We start from the raw sequence: 16,480 nt of genomic DNA, 5'->3' as shown, positions 1-16,480 counted from the left end.
GTTCACATATATAAAAGAGTTACTAAAGAATGCAAACTACACGTATACAGATCAGCGAGATAGTATACACACATCAGTATGTGTGTATACTATCTGATGTGTGCATATACTGTCTCACGGAATCTTGTGGTGAGGCAGTTGCCCAGAAACAACTTGCCTTCGCCTCCTGGAAAGCAAATCCAACGGAAGGAAATCTCATTTCCTTTCACAAAGCCCTAAACAAGTGTGTGTCCAAACTCAGGAGAGCCAGGAAACAATATCTCTCCGTTCTCAAGACCGAACTCTCTTATCTGTCTCCCTCTTCCAAATCCTGGTGGCGTCTGATCAAATCTGTTTCTGGTGTTTGTTCCCCCTCCATCCCCTCCCTTACCTCAAACGGCTACACAGCTGACTCCGCTCATGAAAACGCTGAATGCCTCAACTCTGTGTTTGCCTCAAAATCTTGTGTCCCAAACCCATCCCTCTCTGTACCCACCATACCCAGTCGTACCCAGCTGCTCCTAGACTCTGTGTCCTTTTCTCCTGACAAGGTGGAGAAGTTTCTGTCAACCCTCGACCCTGATTCTGCATCTGGACCTGACGGCATCAGCCCACGGGTCCTAAAATCCTGCTCTGCTGCTCTTTCACTCCCTCTCTTGGTTCTCTTCACCCTCTCTTTTGCTCAAGGTCATCTGCCATCAGCTTGGAAATCAGCCAACATCACCGCTTTGCACAAAAAAGGTGCAAAAACAGATCCTTGCAACTACAGACCAATCAGCCTTCTCTCAATTATCAGCAAAGTCATGGAATTCATCATTGCTTCGGATATCAAATCTTTCCTCTTCTCCAATGGCTTGATCTCTGACCAGCAATTTGGTTTCAGACCAGGTCACTCTACTCTGGACATGCTGCTTCTGCTGTCTCAACAATGGATGGAGGTCCTCAATGCCAAACAGGAAATTAGAGCTGTCTCCCTTGACATATCACATGCCTTCGATACGGTCTGGCACCCCGCTCTGCTCACCAAACTCTCTTCCAATGGTATCCATGGAAATCTCCACGCATGGCTTGCGGACTTCCTCTCTAGTCATAGTCAGCGTGTGGCCCTGAATGGGTTTCTCTCATATCTCCTTCCTGTTCAGGCTGGAGTACCCCAAGGCAGTGTTCTGGGCCCTGTGCTTTTTCTGGTCTTCATCAATGATCTCTCTGACTCTCTTGAAAATCCTCTCTACCTCTTTGCTGATTACTCCACTCTCTGCCACTCCATTCCTCATCCTTCAGATCGGCAGTCTGCAGCCTCCTCACTCTCTGCAGACCTGGACAAAATCATGATCTTTCCTGGGAAAACCACATTTCCAATCTGGCCTCCATAGCCAGTCACCGACTGGGCATCCTCCATCGTGCGAAGTCCTTCGTTGGCACACCTGAGCTCCTCACCACAAACAAGGCTTTCATCCACAGCTCAATGGAATACTGTTCTCCCCTCTGGGCCGGTGCTTCTGCCTCACACCTAGCTCGGCTTCACGCTGTTGAAAGCAAAGCTTTCAGAATCATTGGAATCTCCAGCGATGAAGCTAACTCCGAGGGCCTTTCACTTACTCACCGCAGACAGGTTGTTGGTCTTTCTGTGTTCTACCGACTCCTCTCCAGCCTTGCTCCCCCAGCTCTCTCTCTGGGCTCTGCCCCCTAAAAATTCCCACAGGTCGCACAAGATCTGCCTGCAACCCTCTTATGGTTAAACTGCCAAAATCAAGACGCTCAGCTCTCCTTCACTCCTTCATTCCTCTTTTATCCCACCTCCGGAACAAAATCTCTCACTCTCTTCAATCCCACTCCTCCCTCCAGGTCTTTAAAACAGCTGTTAACCACCATCTCTTGTCTTCCCCCATCCAAAACCTTGATCTTTTCTACCCCCGCTAATTTCACCCCAGATCCACTTTTTTGAAATCCCAACTTCTTTCCTGGAAGTCCTTGCAGTGTTCTTGTGTTTTATACTTCTCCCACCCCTCCCCCCCCCTTCCCACGCCTCCTCCCCCCAAGCCCTCTCCCTCCCACAGGTCTCCCGATGTCCCTGCTCTCAAATGTTGTGTTTGTGCTTCCCCTTCCTTCCCCATCTTGTCTTCCGCTACCCTTATTATATGTTTTTATGTCTGTTTGATTTTTTGTGTGATAAATGTTAGCTCTTTCACGAGTTTCGATCCTGTATACCAAAAAAAAAAAAAATCAGTACGGATCACCCACTGGAGCAGCATCATTTTTTGGATGCTATAAGATGGCCGTGCCGGCTTCACAATAACTCGACCAGGAAATTTAGAGCTTCACTCTCGTCATTTGGTGACACAATTTGTATTTGTGCAACTTCTTATGAAGATAATCTATTATAATAAAAGGCAGTGTCCGTATATCTGTCTGTCTCCTCCATAAGTCCAAAACCATGAAACCTAGCAGCCCCAAACTTTGCAGGGATACACCTGGACCTTCAACGGATTGCATTGATGAAAACTGTGTGTTTGGGTGTGTTATAACACCCTTTTTGAAGATGATTAATGAGGTGCTCACAAGAAGAAGAAAAAACCCAAAAATGGCTTACCAATATGGCAGCCCACCATCTTGGTCAGCCCACTGCACCTCGCTGGGTTCTGAAGCTGCCATTTTGTTTCAGGCGACTCAAACGATTTCGATTTGCTGCTTGATTTTCACATTTACAGAAGACTATTTAAAGGTAAATCTTTGTCTTGCCGATTTTGTGTACTTCATCTGTGCTGTCCAAAAATTAATTGACCCAATATGCAAATTCTTAAAATTTCAGGTCAATCGCATGAAAACTGATGATTTTTTGTGATGCTGACCTATGACCTTATGACAAAATTAATAATTTGCCTATGCCATATTCTCATAATAAAGCTTTGGTGAAAATTTGATGACAAAACTCAAATGGTGAAAAGGTCACAGCCCTGACACGGACACTGTACACACACATGAACACTGTACACACACATGGACACTGCACACACACACATGTCAAGTCGTAGATTCGTTATTGCTTAGAATTCTGTATAAGACGTCGGTCGAATAATATGTTATGATTTAAAATGTTGCTTAATGTTTTTCATAAGTAAATAAAGGGGTTTTCGCTTTGCTGTGGATAAATGGGAAAGTACTCGATGCATTTCGTGCTGGACGGATGGCTCGTCCTCCGTGTGCCCTCTCGATGCAAGATAAGCCCGGTCATAAACTCTCTCCATTCGGTCCGCAGACGGCGCCTCGAGCCGCGGATGGAAGGCGCTTGGAATGTGTAGCTTCATGTAAAATGCTCGGATTGTATACATAAACCTTTGAATAATGGTCTTATCTGGGCCAAGCATGCACTCTTCTCTCTGTGAGTTACATTTTCTGTCACCTCAGAGCTTTGAAACTACATCTGGTCCGAATGATAAGGTGCGTGCTGCACTCCCCCGAATGACAGAGCGGATAACAGTGGGGGCTAGGGATAACGGTGGGAGGAACTCTCGCCAGTTCCTTTGTTCTCTCGGAGATTTTCTGATAAGCGTGTTCCTATTTAAGTGAACTGTGAATCAATGCATTTTTAGGAAGGGCTGAACGTGGCATGAGGGCAAGTCGTGCTGTAGAAAGTTCGCTTCCTCCGGATCTGTATAAGTTGGTATTAATAAAGATCGTCATTCTCAGGCTGTTGGTGGAACTTCTTTTAAGAGCCAAGAGTTGTTTCTTGACAATTGGTACCAGGAGTGGGGTGCAGCAAGACAGTGACAGTCGAGGCGAATCCTGAATGATCCGAGGGGGGCTGCCTGAGGCCGGGACGCCGGTACGCTGATTCGTTTAAGGTGAGCATTGTTTTTTTATCAGAGGGCAATCCAAATTCGTACCCCCCTCCTCGAACAGGCACAGTTCGTCTCCCCTGTCACCTGTATTGCCTGCACTCCGGACAGAAAAGGTAAACAGAATGACGTGTCTTTGTTAAAGCCAAGATAAACATTAAGGGTAAAGCTAAGGATAGATTTTGCGCAGGATATCAGTAAGGATTTAACAGTAAGCTTAACGTTACAGTTAGCACCAGGAGGGGAAAGTGAGGTCGGACAGCCATATAGGTTGAAGCCAAGTGGCCGAGAACTTTCCAGGAAGGAACAGCCCAGAGACAAGATGGGGTATGCCATTGCATGCCAGGGAAAGGGGGCTGTGGCTAACTTAGAGGGCCAAAGGGACATGGCCAGGAAAAGGGAAATGCGCAGGTACCAGGTAAGCTTGACAAGAAGGTAGTGACAACTACGAGGTCAAGCCAGGAAGCTCGAGACTAAGCTGTAGGTCCAGATGGAAACAAACCAAGACCAGGTGACCACAGGTAGGAAAGACAGAAGTGATTGTTGAAATATTGAAATTTTAAGCATTGCAGCTATGGTTATTGAAGCTACAAGGACAGAGGACAATTAAGTAAGCAGTTAAGCAAGTAAATCAGCGGTTGATGCCGCTGGACCAGATGCCAGACCAAGACCCCCCACCCCCCCAAGACCTGAGCTCAGTCCCGGGGCTCTAGGCAACACCCCCCACCCCCCCAAGACCTGAGCTCAGTCCCGGGGCTCTAGGCAACACCCCAACACCCCCCACCCTGCCTTCCCTTTTTTTACCTCAAGCCACCCCGTCCAACCCGTCCCAAGAGAAAATCCTTTTCCTTGAATGAGAGACGTAACATGAATGAGCAAAGATTGTACATGGGAGTGGCTGGAGAAAGGCATGATTTGAGTCGATCTGATTTTCGCGCGAAGTCTGGGAGACTCACTGGTATATGAATGAGGAATGAATGTATATTGGGATATTAATTGACGTGTGTATCTGGCCAATGTATTTGTCTGTATGACATATGCAAAGCAGAGGGTTTCGGTGTGAAGCATTGTAAGTGGTCTGCTTGACGTGCGGAAATTCAGGCCGGGAATAAGATGGGCTGCCTTTGCCTTTCGAGCGGCAGTCGGGCAGAAATTTGGACTTTGTTGAACTAAATTCAGAATTAGAATCGAAATGTGTGTTTGACTTGAATTGAGGAGTTCATTCAATGGCGGATTGAAGAGTTCAGTCAATTCAACTGAATTCAGAAGTTGAGTTTGGGGTGCGGAGTTTGCTCGGAGAGCAGGCGATAACCTGCCTACTCAAAAAGGATGTGCCCCGCACGGTGGGAGGTCCGTGAATGGTTGGCAAAGGGTTTCTTGAATTTAATGGCAGGAATTATGTGATTGGCAGATATTGTGTATTGTGATTCGTGTGGAGGCACGAGGGTGCGCGCCAGGACGGAGGGCGGCGTGGCGTCGTCGCGTTGAGATGGTTGTGCCAGGTCGATCGGCGATCTCTGAATTTAAATCGGATTTTTGTCGTGTGTGTTGTGAAATCCGTGGGTGGAAATCCGTGGAAGTTTGGGTAGAGTTATTGTGCGTTCGGGCAGGAGCCGAGCGAGCCGCGAGTCACGGGTGTGCTGTATGAGGTTGCTCGGAGGATGTGTGCCCAAATGCATTGTGGGTCATTTCGACTTTGCTGGATGTCGGACGTTCATGTCAGACGTTCATGTCAGAATCAGACATGAGTCATGAGCCATGTCAGAATAGTGGGCGCCTGCGACATACATGCCATGCAATGTCACAGGAGGAATACGTTATTCAAGATGGATTTATATAAGGGGAATACTAAACAAGCGGTGATAGTACGCGAAGTATATAAACTGAGGTGATTATCATAGTCGAATGAAGGATTTCAAGACAGAGTAATTAATTTCCGGTGCCAACAGGAAGTCTTGTTCATACAGTAAGTGAGGTACAGTGCGAATGATGAGATTCAGAGAGATCTCTGATTGAGGTAGGCAGAAATGTCACGTTTTCAACAGAACGCTTATCCGAGGAAGGAGGACGGTCGAGGTTTCAACTGTCGGTATGTGGTGTGGCTTGTGCCAAGGTGTGGGCGCGAGGAGGATGTGGTTGTGTTTGTCTGTCTGTGGAGTTATACGGTTGTTGGATTCGTAGAAGCTAGCATTTTGCGATGTGGAGCCACGATAGTGGTCGTTTGCCTGTCTGGATGTGGAGTTCTTGCAAGGAACGGGAATGTCGCCGGACTTGTATTAGTTGTGGAATGAAAACGCTGGTTACCCCAATTCGACGTTTGTACCACCTATCTCCGTTTGAAGTTTGACCTTTTAAAGTTCATTTGACCTTTGTTCGAGATTTGTAAGGGAAAGAGGTCGGAGATAATTCACTAACCTTGGAAGAACGACAGGCTGTCAGTCTACTGGAGGTTGCTTTAACGGCAGGATATATAGGACTTAAATCTGGAGAATATCGGGACATTATATTGTGGGTTAAAACTGAAATCATGTACGTAATTAGTGAACAGAGAATATCGAGTTCTGTTTGTTGTTGTGGTTGTCATTGACGTCTCAAATGTCCCGATTCAGGGGTCTCAAGAAATAAACAGACTTCCGGTGCCGACCGGAAGCGTCAGGTACAGTGTGCTTTGCATTTAATTTAACCGGGCCGAGCACAGTGACGTGCGTGATCGAGCAATGGGGATAGTCATGTTAAATGGAGGACAATTGGGAAGATGCAAAGAGATGCAAGTAACATGAATTAAGTTGTGGTATCAAGAGGTGGGTGCTGTATATTGGTATATTGGTACATCAAGTAGGTATATTGTGGTTATTATAACTCGCTGATTATACGGGGGAGCGCAATAGTATAAGAGGCGACTGGGACGCGCAGGTCTCAGACGGGAGTAGTCAGTTTCGATGATGCAACAGTGTATGAGTGAGTAATTGTGATCTGTTTAAGTGTAAGAGGCGGTGGAGAAGAAAGGGGTGATGAAAAGTTATTTGTTTTAGTGTGAAGTAGGTTGGTTGCTTATTTGTCACAGTAAGGTGAGAGTTGTGTTTTTAAGCTTGGTTGCTGATATCGAGCTGGACTTGGTGTCAGTGAACTGCTAAAGGGCATAAAATCGTGTTGTGTGCATGGTAAATTGCATTTTCCCTGAGTTGATTTATCTGGTATGATTTATCTGGTACATTGGTGTTGAAATAATTGTGGCTTTGAATGAATTGTTGCTTGGAATGTGTTGATTGGAAAGTGATTTCTGATCGCTGATCCGATCTGGTTTTGAATTGTTTGATTTAATTTTGAGTTGATTGGAGGTAATAAGGATTTGTGTTGATTTCTTGATTTGAGTTGATCTGGAAATGTACAAATTCTGGTTGGGTTTACAGTTTGCGTTTTGGTTATGCGATTTACTGGTTCTGGTATGTATATTATTGGTCATAGATTTGCGATTCGTGGAATTGTTTGCACGGCATTGGTTGCATTGTTGTAAGTAATTGCGTGCGTGTCTTGAATTGTCATAGGAAGAGTGGTTTCAACAGTAATGGTGAAAATGGTGTGCTTTGAAAATGGTGTGTAAGTCATGGGTAAATGAGAATTGATATGTGTGAAATACATTCGACGTGATTGATGTTTGCAGACGGGCTGACAGATACAATCCACGCGGATTGTGACCGACGCAAACAAATGTATATAAAGCATGGGTTTATGTAAAGTGACGGTGCAGCTGCCTCAGTGGGATGGTATGTTTAGTAAACAAAGACAGATGGGATTAATGTGTATATCAGGAACATTTTGGAAAAGAAATATGGATATATGACATTACTAAAATATAACCAAGCAATTGAGAGTTCTTGGGTTAATGGGATATAAATAAATGCATCTACAAGTTGATGGTTTATAAAAATTTAGTTCTGGATGATACTTAAACGATGAACAATGTTGGCAATATACAAAGAATGTGACTTGTTTTTTGGGGGGAAAACATGTGGTTTAAAAATGGTTGGCTAAGTTTTAAAGATGGAGATGTTTCGCAGAACTCTTATGATTATTTATATGAGTGGTGGACTATTCCATGGCGAGAGAAAATGGTTGATATTAATAGAAAGGAGGGTATAAATGTAATGAATTTGAGGATAGTTTTAGCCCCAAAAAGGACTGGTTTGCTATTTCGACCTCTAAATCGTGAAAATTGTAGGAAATACTTTTTGAGGCTGAGGTAAGTCTATTATGAAATTCATTTTCACCATTCTAAATGGTTCCTGACATGGAGTGGAAGTACGAAACGTGTGTGTTCACAAATTCAAAAGCAATGAAAGATATGTCTTTGGGAAGTTTGCAAAATTTGTGATGAATCTTGCATGGGTCCAGCAAAGCAATTTTCAGTTTATTGAAAGTTGGATTTTGTAAAATAATGGTTTAATATAACCACAGTAGAAAATAATATACAGATTTGGGACATTTTGTAAACTTTCGAATAATGAGAAGATTCATAAAATTCATTTTATTTATTTCATGGAAAATATTTGGGTTGCAAGTGGAGAAGCATGGTTGAAATTACGATCCAGTGGATGATATATATCCCAACACCATACATTTTGATAACGTGTGACATCTACATACCGGTGCCATTTGTATTCACTGGTGAGAGTGGAAATATGAAAATTGTAAATGTGATGATAAAACTAGGTTATTTTTATTGTAAAAAATAATAAAAATAAAAATAAAAATAAAGAGGGAGTATCCAGGAAAAGGATGTTCAAGTGAACTTTGTGCTGTGAAAAGAATGTCGAGTTAATGGAAGTGTTTTGTTCGATTAATTTTGTTCAATTTGTGTTCAAATGATCAGTTTATCACAATTCATAAAAAAATGCATCGTGCTCCAATTAATTGAATAAAATGAGTAATCTTGAACCAGAAAGGAAAGGGATGGACAGAGACGGGCGATGTTTTAAGGTGAAAGAAGGCTGTCTTTATGATCTGTTTAGTGTATTTTTCAAAGGAGAGGGTTTTGGTCAATGAGGATGCCAAGATTCCGGATGTGAGGGAAGGTGGATACTGGGAAACCATCGATGTTGGGGGCAAAGTTATGGGTGGATTTGGTGAGTGGTTTTGGGCAAACGAAGATTAATTTAGATTTATCATAGTTAAGTTCGAGGAAGTTGATTTGAAGCCAGAATTTTATTTCAGTGATGCAGTTTGCCAGGATAGAGCGAATTGTGGTGATTAAGCTGTTGTAGATGCTGTCAATTTTGCTTTGGATGAATGAAAGGAAGGAGATGCTGTTGTCTACTCTGAATGACAGGTGGTGGTATCCAGGGCGCTGAGGAGTTTGTTCACGTTGTAAAGTTTGTTTATTTATTTGTTTATTTAGTTTGTTTATTGTAGAGAAGAGTGCTTTTGGGATTCCGGAGCCAGAGTGGATAATTTGAGAGTAGTAGGCGGAGTAGAGGGCATCTTTGCAGTGCTGTAGGTGGTCCTTGTAGGCTTGGGAGTGAACTGATTTGGGTTTAATAGGCACAAGCTGGTCTAAGCAGGGTGAGGAGGATGGTGTGATTGATGATATCAAAGGCGGCGTTGAGGTGAGGAGGATGAGAATGTTGAGGTTGCCGGCGTCAGAGGAGAGAAAAGGTCGCTGGTGATTTTGAGGAGAGCAGTTTCAGTACTGTGGCTGGAGCAGAATCCGGATTGGGATGTTTCATACAGGTTATTGGCAGAGTGGTGATGTTTGAGTTGAGTGGCCACAGCACGTTCCAAACTTTTGACAGAAAGGGTAGGTTGGAGATGGGTCTGAAGTTATTTAGGGTGTCAGGGTTTAGTCCAGGGTTTTTCCAGAATGGGGGTGAAGTTTCACGAGTTTTGGGGAAATCGGTATGTGAAGCTGGATTAAGTTGGAACTGCTTGATGAGCCATGGAGATGGATTGGGTTTTGTTGTTGGTTGTCTGGGAGTTCGGTTGTTGCATTGCCAAAGGTTTCTGTGTGGTGGACACACTCGTTGGCTGTTGTCTTGTGTGACGTGGGTGGAAATGTATGTGGCTGTGTGTGGCTGCCTGGAGTCGGGAAGGCGGCTACAGTGGTTGATATTGGTTGTGGATTGTCCGGGGTGCTTCGATTTGCATAAGGGGTGAAGATTGGGATATTACATTATTTTGAGTAAGTATTGGCATGAGTAATTACATAAGTAATTATGAGTTATTATGAGTATTAGTTATGAGTAAGTGATTATTTTAGTAAAGTTACATGTTTCGCTGTGTTGTGGATCTGGGGACAAGCTAGTTTGATGGGTACCCTGGGGTCTTCGGCGTGTCTATGTGTTTGTCTGTCTGTTACACCGGACTCTTGAGTGGGTTTTCATGAGACGAATTTCAGACATAACAGTGAGAATCTATTTTGAGCGAATCACAGTGGGTGAGGAAAACATTGTGTGTGACCAGACACCAGAACGGACCATAATTGGAATTGGAATTAGACCAGGTTATTTCTATTATTTGTTTATTCGTGAAAATAAATAAATAATAGGGGGAGGTTCATGGAGGTTAATGGTGGTTTGTTTGTGTTAATGGAGGTTAATGGTGGTTTGTTTGTGTTAATTCTAGTTGAAACTCTAGCTGAAGTAATTTTCGTTTATTTTTATTATTTTATTGATTTTTATGATTTTGATTGATTTTTTTGATTTGATTTGAGATTTGAGATGATTGATTTTATTATTTTTATAATTTTATTTTTATTGATGTTGGAAACAGGTAATGGGATGCTGAGAGAAGGATTGAATTTAATTTGAATTGGACTGGATTAAATGGGATTGAATTAAAAAATTGAATATTGGATAAAATTGGATCCACTTGGAAAAAGTGGATTAGGAAATTGGAGAAAAGGTGTTCTATGAAACTATGAATTGAATGAATTGAATCTATGAATTGGAGACCTGGAGACCAGGTGTTCCCAGGAGACTTGTGGACCAGGTGTTCCACCAGAGGAAAAAGACCAGGTGTTCGTGGAGCACTTCACCTGCAAGAACGCCTTGGAACCAAGGTGGAAGGGACCAGTCCAGGTGTTGCTGACTACACCAACGGCAGTCTTTTGCGAGGGCAAGACCTCGTGGATCCACGCCACGCACTGTAAGTTGGCCATACAAGCACCAGACACTACACCACAGCAACCACAGTAAGGATGGGCCTAATCATAGGTACAATACTATTGATAGCGACAGCAGCTAGGGGAAGCTCCGATTCCAATAGATGCGAAAACGAAACCCGACACCTCACCGTAACATGGGGACAAAGAGTATCACTACCATGTTTCGAACAGAAAGCCCTGCACACAAATTGGGTAAGCGTAAAATGGCTAGCACTGTCGGCAGGGCCTGGACGCGTTGGCATTGTACTACAAAAGCAACGAGAGTTCCGGGAAAACGGGCAAGCTAGCATTGAGACCTTGGCCCAACCAGGATTAATGGGGTGGTAAAGGGACTCCGGTGCTTATCCACCCACCTGGTCCCACCCCATGGGACAATGTTTATATGCGGCGACAAGGCTTACCCCTATTTACCAAATAATTGGGGGGGCACATGTTATCTGGGTTCAGTCCTTCCTGACGTTGAGATACTGGATGAGCTAGACCCAAAGTCCTTGGACAGGCGTTATAAGAGGTCAGTCATGAACGAAGATGGAACCACTAAACTACACGGGAGCCTATGGGAAAAGGTGTTTGGTTTCTTCTTCCCAGGAGCGGGCACAGTCATGGATAGTTTCCGGATAGATAAATTGGCTTTGGCCCTAGAAAAGGTGGCAAACGACACCGCTACGGCTCATGACATACTATTGGATACGGTGATTCACATGCGTACAATGGTGATGCAGAATCGGGTGGCTTTGGACATGCTCTTGGCAGAGAAAGGAGGGGTATGCGGAATAATAGAGGGAAAATGTTGCACTTACATACCCGATCCATCTGAAGGAGTGTCAGCCGCAATAGTGAGACTAAGGGAAACTAGCCACGCCCTGACGATCGATCGGATCGCGCGCGAAAATTCTTATAAATTTAGCTGGCTCACTGACTGGTTCCGGGGATGGACGGGCACCATAGTGAAGTGGTTATTGACCGCACTGGCTGTGATAATCGGGGTAGTAATTTGGGGGGCACTAATGAAATCTCTAGTCCTCCTCTGTATGAGAAAGTATTTTACAGGATGGAAAGTGAAGAAGCCGCCGACAACGACTATGGTTCTGACCACAGAGGCCGTCGACCTGAATGAGCCCTTCAACAAGGCAGTTGCGACCAGCGCTCCAGAAAATTGTATTGAATTTTGTGACGACTGTGATACTTGTGTGGATCCCATGTGGGAACTGGCTGCTGCCTGTAACGGTGTCTGTGATGACTGTGATACTTGTGCTGTAAACCCCTTGCGTGTACTGGCTAACGCTGCTTATGTATTACAAGCTGACAGCTGCACGCCCCCTTTCGACCCAACTATGGATCTGATTGCGACGCTGGGTCTGGCGGTCGAGGGACCCGACGTGGATATCCTAGACCCGCAAGCCGACCAGGCGCCCATGGGAGACTTTGACATAAAGGAAGTTCCCCTCTTTGCTTCATATGTTTTAAGTTCAAATGCTTCAAGTGAATCGGATTTTTACGCTCTGTACCCTGACCAGGAAATTGAGACACAAGATACTGACAATATTATGTATTCCCCAGAACAGCAGCACGTGAGGGACCTCATGGGCATGATCGTTGATTAACTTCGAAGATCTGCAAGGACTGAGTCTGCAAAGGGTGGGGGGAGCAAGTTCCGCAGGGGAGGTGATGGGCCCTCTGGCGGGGCAGAACCTCATCTGGACCAGACGCCTTCGTTGTGGATCCGAAACGTTAATGGACTTTCATGTTCTGAGCCCTCAGGCTCCAAGCACGCACCGCACGACACGTTCGCCAAACGCACGGGCGAGGCGCTTTGGGCGCACGATATGCCCTTGGGAGATACCCGCATTACACAATTATTTTTCAATAAAGCCCGATGTGGCACGTTGTCTCTTAAGATACTTTGTCTCGACGAGACAAGAGGAAGGAATGTCAAGTCGTAGATTCGTTATTGCTTAGAATTCTGTATAAGACGTCGGTCGAATAATATGTTATGATTTAAAATGTTGCTTAATGTTTTTCATAAGTAAATAAAGGGGTTTTCGCTTTGCTGTGGATAAATGGGAAAGTACTCGATGCATTTCGTGCTGGGCGGATGGCTCGTCCTCCGTGTGCCCTCTCGATGCAAGATAAGCCCGGTCATAAACTCTCTCCATTCGGTCCGCAGACGGCGCCTCGAGCCGCGGATGGAAGGCGCTTGGAATGTGTAGCTTCATGTAAAATGCTCGGATTGTATACATAAACCTTTGAATAATGGTCTTATCTGGGCCAAGCATGCACTCTTCTCTCTGTGAGTTACATTTTCTGTCACCTCAGAGCTTTGAAACTACATCTGGTCCGAATGATAAGGTGCGTGCTGCACTCCCCCGAATGACAGAGCGGATAACAGTGGGGGCTAGGGATAACGGTGGGAGGAACTCTCGCCAGTTCCTTTGTTCTCTCGGAGATTTTCTGATAAGCGTGTTCCTATTTAAGTGAACTGTGAATCAATGCATTTTTAGGAAGGGCTGAACGTGGCATGAGGGCAAGTCGTGCTGTAGAAAGTTCGCTTCCTCCGGATCTGTATAAGTTGGTATTAATAAAGATCGTCATTCTCAGGCTGTTGGTGGAACTTATTTTAAGAGCCAAGAGTTGTTTCTTGACACACACACACACACATACACACACACACACACACACACACACACACACACACACACACACGGACATACACATACGGACACACACACACACACACACACTTCGAAGACTTATGGGAAGTTACGAGGGGCGGCAATTTGACATCTCACCCCGAACGTCATTTTTCTTTGATACGCCACTGCTCTCCTGCACCTGGATCCGTTTTTAAAATTCCCTCTAGATGATGGACCCAGATTGCATATATTTTTGAATATGATTAACCACCCCTTGGTGAACGCTATTCAGGTTGCTACAGTAGAGAGCTGCCTTTTTGTTTTTATGTACTCATTTTTTCATTGACTAACATTTTTGTGCGATATAGTGACTCTCCCCTACCCTCCCCCCCTCCACTTCCTCGCTCCACCCTCCTTCCCTTCCCTCTCTCCTCCCTGATCCTCTCCCTCCTCGCTCCCCCACCTCTCCTTGCTCCCCTTCCTCCTCTCTCCCTCTTTCCTCCTCCACCCTCCCTTCTTCTCTCTTCCCTCTGTCTCTCTCTTTCTCTCTCCTCCACCCTCCCACTTCCTTTCCTTCTCCTCCCCGTTTCGCTACCTTTCCCTCCTCCTCTCCGCACCCCTTCCCCTTTCTTTCATCCCCGTTCCTTCCCTCCTCCCTCCCCTCCTTGCCCCCCCTACCTCCTCTCTCCCTCTTCCCTCCTCCATCCTCCCTTCTTCTCTCCTCCCTCTTTCTTTCTCTCCCTCCACATTCCCTCCTCTCTATCCCCCTCCCACTCCACCCCCTTTCCTTCTCCTCCCCGTTTCGCTCCCTTTCCCTCCCCCACTCATAACCCCTTCCCCTTTCTTTCCTCCCCCTCCCTCCCCTCTCCGTTCTCCTCCTCCCCTTCCCCTCCCTCCTCTCCTCCCCCCCTCGCCTCATTCATGTTCCGTTAGGAAACGACTCATGCCGGGTACTTTTGCTATTTATAAATATTTTATCACAATATTAGCGAATTTAACGTGGTTACTCTTTCAAATGTTTTATTATTTGGTATGAATTCCATCCCTGTATGTTTACCTCCACCGTCAATGGTGGACGGATATTATGTTTTCACCCCTGTCTGTTTGTTACTTGCCGGAAAAGATTCTGGCAAGTATGTTGATCGGTTGGTTTGTTAGTTGCCGGAAAAGATTCCGGCAAGTATGTTGATCGGTTGGTTTGTCTGTTTGTCTGTTTGTCTGTCTGTCTGTGCGCAGCACGACGTCTACACCATTGCATGTAGAATCGCCAAACTTTACACACATACTGGTCTTGTCCTGGAATAGACTGTGCCCAATTTTTAACTCTCTCGGCCCAAGGCCTCCGTTATGACATCATAATTTGATAATTCGACAAGTACAAAACTTCATACAATCCAGATGCAATTTCTTGAGCGACATGATGGCATAAACTGGTGGAGAAAAAAATAATAATGATGACGTCATCTGTCACGTGGTTCTGCCGCCATCTTGGAAAAACGGAAAAACTTTGCACCTCTATATCTCCGAAAGTGCTGAATAGAAAAAATTGAGACATGGCTCATTGTAAAGAACTCTCCATGGGGAATAAAATAGGTTAATGATGTCATTGGTCACTCCGGACGTCGTCACTTCCGGGTCACTCGCTGAGCAGGCTGAGCTGAGTCGGTCGTCCTGTGTATTTGATTTCCGTTGGATTTAGCGTGTGCTGTCATGTTGTGCTTTGTGTGAATGACTGTGATGGATCCCTGTTTCGTTTCCTGGCTTCTGGCGGTGTGTTTGCCTGTGAGATTTGCAGTACTTTGGATTTTACTCGCCACCAAGTTGACAATTTTGAACTGTGAGTACCCGCCATGTTTTTTCGCTGCGCCTCACGCAGCCCCGGTGTGCGCCTCTCAACAAGACAGTTCTTTGCCCCATCTCGCCCCATTGCTCGTCCAACCGCTCGCCCCACCGCTCGCCCCACCTCTGCACGCACCGCTGCATGTACAGAGCTCGACTCTCCGCTCTAACTCCTCTGTCCTGAGGCCTATTCGCTACACTCGGCAAAAACTTTTGGCTTTAATCAACACCACTCGATTGACTCCTGGACTCGTCTCAGGCCTTAGAGAACTTGAAATCGGCGTTGGTCTCCTGAGAAAACGCACAAAGCGAGGCGGGAGGAGAAAGCAGAGAAAAATACCGATTGTGATTTATCTTCGCGACCAGCGATGGCCCGGCCCACATTTTAATAATTCCTGCGAAAAAGTGTCCCCTATCAACTTCAATAACCTCATCTATGCCTGTAGAACATACACAGCACCAAAACAACACCGTTCTGACCTGCCTCTCGCCTTATTCAACGCTCAGTCTGTAAGTCGTCCTGAAAAGCGAACCAAAATTACCTCTTTTATTCAAGATAACGATATCGACGTGCTTTTTCTGACCGAAACTTGGCTCCGACCCAGTGGCGACGAAGCGAGATGTGCTGATCTCACCCCACTTGGATACACCCTGCAGTCATTTCCTCGCTCATCTAGGGGTGGGGGCGTGGCTGTTATTTACAGAGACAACTTCTCTCCCTTTGTCTCCTTCACCACGACTTTTTCGTTTGACCATTCATCCTACGAGCTAGCCCATGTCACCTTCACTCTGTCAGAAAACACTCTTCATTTCTTCTGCCTCTACCGACCTCCACCTAACCGGAAAAACAAGCTTACTGACTATGTTCGTGACCCAGCTTCCTAATCTGCTCGACCACTGCAATACTCTTCCTGGTTTCGTCCTGATTCTTGGAGATTTCAACGTCCACTAGGACCAACCACAACATCCTCTCACTTCAAATATCATTGACCTCCTTTCTACTTTTAGTCTGTCTCAGTCTGTCTCCCAACCTA

Source organism: Myxine glutinosa, chromosome 1 (assembly GCF_964187855.1).
Source record: "Myxine glutinosa chromosome 1, kmMyxGlut1.1, whole genome shotgun sequence".
NCBI classification, from domain to species: domain Eukaryota; kingdom Metazoa; phylum Chordata; class Myxini; order Myxiniformes; family Myxinidae; genus Myxine; species Myxine glutinosa.
This window is presented reverse-complemented; position numbering follows the sequence as displayed.